The following is a 4,882-nucleotide window of genomic DNA, read 5'->3' as shown; positions in this document are numbered from 1 at the left end:
GAAAATGTAAGAGATAAAATTTTTAAGTATTGATGAAAGACATCAATCACCAAATTTAAAAAATAAGCTTTTAATATTAATAAAACAAACACACGCTGAGGCACATTATAGGAGTATTTATACAACATTAAAGATAAAGAGAAAATAATAAAAAGCTACCAGAGAAGAGAGGGGGGAAAAAAAAAAGATTACTTATGAAACAACAGTGATGACTGATAAAGGACTTCCCTATAAACTTAGAATTTTATCCCCAGACAAGATATCATTAAAGAGTGGGAGCAAAGTACATTTTGATATACCAGAAAGAATTAAGGAAAAATTTTAAAACCACCCATGCAATCTCACTGAAAACTATAAATGACAATTTATAAAACTGCTTGGGGGACTTCCCTGGTTGGGACTCTGTGCTGCCAGTGCAGGGGGTGTGGGTTCAATCCCTCGTCAGGGAACTAAGATCTCACATCTGGTGCAGCACAGCCAAAAGATTTTAAACAGAAGTTTAAAACTGCTTGGGAAACTCTCGTTTCTGGCCATGATGGTATTACAGGGACCACATTTAGCCTCCTGCCTTAATCATCTAGAAAACTGGACAAAATATATGAAGCAACAGTTTTCAGACATCAGACAACAGGCAGCACAGGACACTGATCCCTGAGAGAAGGAAAACAAATCAAGTGAATCCTATGGGTACCCCCACTTCAGGCCACTTTGTAGAAAGAGGAGACCCAAACAGAGCCTGACAATCTCACTGCATTGGGAAGACAGAGTTTGGAGTTCAGGGAAGCCTAGGTAGCTAACTTGTGCCTTAAAGCATGGAGATAAACATGGAGAGAACTACGAAGCTCTTCAGGAGCCTCTCAAGATCTTGGCTAAACATACTCATGATGAAACTATCAAGGCTGAGGAAAGAACCATTTGAAAGGAGGAGTTGGAAGAATCTTCCAGTGGTGCGAAAGCCATTTTGGTGGAGAGGGTAGCAGGATTCCAGCTGGCAGGTTTCCTATTACTACTGGGTGTATATGTGTGTGTGTGCTCACTCACTCAGTCATGTCCTATTCTTCGACCTAATGGACTGTAGCCCACACCAGTCTTCTCTGTCCATGGAATTTTCCAGGCAAGAATACTGAAGTGGGTTGCCATTTCCTACTTCGGGGGGATCTTCCTGACCTAGGGATCAGACCCACATCTCTTGCGTCATTGGCATGTGAATTCTTTACCACTGTGCTACCTGGGAAGCCTCTTAGCAAATCATAGAACCAAGAGATTACAAACTTGAGGTCATTTGTTACTTTGTGTGTGAGTCTCAGTTAAGAACTTCTGTCCTCACAGTGACTGCAAGAACCAGCAGGACTTTTCTAAGTAACACTCTGGTTCTCTTGGGCCAATCAGTCAGACTCAGCTTGTAAGTCCTCAGTTCTCAGTAGCCAACAGAACAGAGGAGTTCTTTAAAGGATACTGAGGAATCTCTAAGGAATGTTTAAGTGTGACACAGATCCTCCCTGGAAATTACCATCACTTTTGCCAGCTGTCCCTGCTCCAAACCACTGTGGCTCTTGAACTTTACCACCACCTCTTCAGTCTCCCCACATGGCCCCATCCCAATGAATACGTATCTTCTCACTTGATTCCTCAAAGCTCAGTTTAGTCCAGACACAGAGGCATAGATACGAAACACAAGTAGTCCATGACTGCCAATCAGTTCAGTTCAGTTGCTCAGTCGTGTCCGACTCTTTGCAACCCCATGAACCACTGCACACCAGGCCTCCCTGTCCATCACCAACTCCCAGAGTCCACCCAAACCCACATCCACTGAGTCGGTGATGCCATCCAACCATCTCATCCTCTGTCGTCCCCTTTTCCTCCTGCCCCCAATCCCTCCCAGTATCAGGGTCTTTTCCAATGAGTCAGCTCTTCGCACCAGGTGGCCATATTGGAGTTTCAGCTTCAACATCAGTCCTTCCAATGAACACCCAGGAGTGATCTCCTTTAGGATGGACTGGTTGGATCTCTTTGCAGTTCAAGGGACTCTCAAGAGTCTTCTCCAACACCACAGTTCAAAAGCATCAATTCTTCAGTGCTCAGCTTTCTTTATAGTCCAACTCTCACATCCATACACAACCACTGGAAAAACCGTAGCCTTGACTAGACGGATGTTTGTTGACAAAGTAATGTCTCTGCTTTTTAATATGCTGTCTAGGTTGGTCATAACTTTCCTTCCAAGGAATAAGCCATTAGAAGTGGCTATTCTTCAGATTCCCGATAAGGCAGAGCCAGCTCAGCCTACCCATATTCCCCGAAAGGAATCTCTAGATTATGCCACATCTTGGAGTCTTCATGCCAGCAAGAGACACGAGTATGAAGAGAATCTTTATTTTCCAGTTCAAGGCCTGCTTATGTTCACTTTAGAACGTCTGACTGAAGCACTATCCTTTTCCTTACGGGGGAAACACTCACCTCCACTTTGGCCTGGTTGACACAGTCCCAGGAATCATGGACACTTTCCAGGCTTCCAATAATCCAGCTCTAGCACCACTTTGTAAGATACCAGTTGTTCAGACCAGTCTGTCCTGTGTGAGATACGAAGAAAACTGGCACACTCCTCAGGGTGGCTCCAGTTTTGTGATCACCTGTGAGCAAACACTGGATAAAAACGAATGGTCTCCTAAGAACAAATAAGGATTTTAAGAAATGTTCCAGTCTATATTCTTATTTAGGGGGAAACAGGTCTCTCTCTGCAAGGGTGTAATCCTGTGAAAGACATAATTTATAACACAAATAAATTAATCCCCGCAACTCAGTCTGAAATATCTGGATTTTGGTTAATAGTAATTTCATGATTTTCTTTAGGATAAAAGCGAGTATTTGCTTTATGTATGTGTAGTGGGCCCATCCTGGTGATTTTCCTAAGCAAAGACAGACTGCTTCAAAATGAATTTACATCTTGCCTTCTAGAAATATAAAACTGAAACTGAAATTTTAAAAACTGACTTTAAAAAATGTTTCATTTATTGGGTACCCTTTAAAACTTATGAATATAATGAGGAGCATGGACTGGACCACATCTCAGAAATAGACTCCTTCCCTCCTCTTTTCTACTAACTTCAAAATATGTTTCTTTTTTCTTAGCCTTAAATCTCCCCCCCCCCTTTTTTCCACCTCCATGGACCAATCTTTCACATTTAATCCCACATGGGGGAAAGTGGGAGAGAAGCTCAAGTATAAGTGTGTGTATATATATATATATATATATATATATATATATATATATATATACTTATGCTGATTTGCATTGTTGTATAGCAGAAACAAACACAACATTGTAAAGCAATTATCCTCCAATTAAAAATTTTAAAAAAATCACACATAGGAAGGAATGTAGCATAAAATCTGTTGAGCTTCCAAAGGTAATCTTTTATCAATAGTATAATGTCATCAGAAACTGGATGTGAAGGGAGTACATGAACAGTCAAAAGTAGAATTAGGATCTCCCAGAAAAGCCTGGATGTGGGTTAGCCTGGGAGAACTTATGTCTCAACTTCTTGCTTTTTTCTAATTCTCCCCTCACTAAACATCTTTCACATGCAGGTTAGGTTTCTCAATCTGTGGTCTGTTACTATCTGAGGGTCTTGAATTTTCAAGGCACTCTGAGTCTTCTACAATAATTTTATTTTTTTCTTTTTAAATTTTTATTGGAGTATAGTTGATTTACAATATTGTGTTAGTTTCTGCTGTACAGCAAAATGAATCAGTTATATATACATCTACTTTTTTAGATTATTTTCCCATATGCATCATTACAGAGTATTAATTAGAGTCCCCTGTGCTATACAGTAGGTCTTTATTATCTATTTTATATATAGTCGTATGTATATGTCAATCCCAATCTCCCAATTCCTCCCTCCCCCTTTCCCTCTTGGTTACCGTAAGTTTTTTTTCTATATCTGTGACTCTATTTCTGTTTTATAAATAAAGTTCATTTGTACCTTTTTTTAGATTCCACATATACAAGCGATCATATGATATTTGTCTTTCTCTGTCTGACTTACTTCACTTAGTATGGTAATCTCTAGCTTCATTCATGTTGCCGCAAATCACATTATTTCATCCTTTTTAAAGGCTGAGTAATATTCCATTGCATGTGTACCACATCTTCTTTATCCATTCCTCTGTCAATGAATATTTAGGTTGCTTCTATATCTTGACTATTGTGAACAGTGCTTCAGTGAACATTGGGGTGCATGTAACCTTTCAGATTGTGGTTTTCTCTGGATATATGTCCAGGAGTGGGATTACTGTTGAAGCGAGCAGTTCTATAAGAATTTTAAAACATTGTGCTTTAAGTCTACAATAAAAGCTTGTTAGCATTTTTGGATCATCTGGATTAACATCTGACATTTTTGAGTGATCCTGAATTAATGTTTAAGTTTACAGTTTAATTAGTGTCCCATTATACTCTGAAATTAGCATTTAACTTTTAAGGCAACGTTGCCCAACCTTGGCAGTGTGTATGTGGTGTCCCTTAAATCCCTCAAAATCTGCAGGTATGTCTCAGTGGTAGACAATTACTTATGCTTGAAAAATTGGCTGTAACTACTTTCTTCTCTTTCCTCATGAAGGAAGCTCATGAGAGGCTAACAGAAACAGACAGACAAAAGTTTTTAAAATGACAAGTATTTGTCAGTTTATTCTGTGTTTGACCAATTTGAGGGACAAGAAAATAAGCAATCTAATTTTAAATATGAAAGTTGAGAATTCCCAGGCAGTCCAGTGGTTAGGCACCCCACTCCAATACTCTTGCCTGCTTGCCTGGAAAATCCCATGGACAGAGGAGTCTGGTAGGCTGCAGTCCATGGAGTCGTCAAGAGTCTGACATGACAGAGCG

The sequence above is a fragment of the Capricornis sumatraensis genome, chromosome 1 (assembly GCF_032405125.1).
Source record: "Capricornis sumatraensis isolate serow.1 chromosome 1, serow.2, whole genome shotgun sequence".
In the NCBI taxonomy this organism is placed as follows: Eukaryota; Metazoa; Chordata; class Mammalia; order Artiodactyla; family Bovidae; genus Capricornis; species Capricornis sumatraensis.
This window is presented reverse-complemented; position numbering follows the sequence as displayed.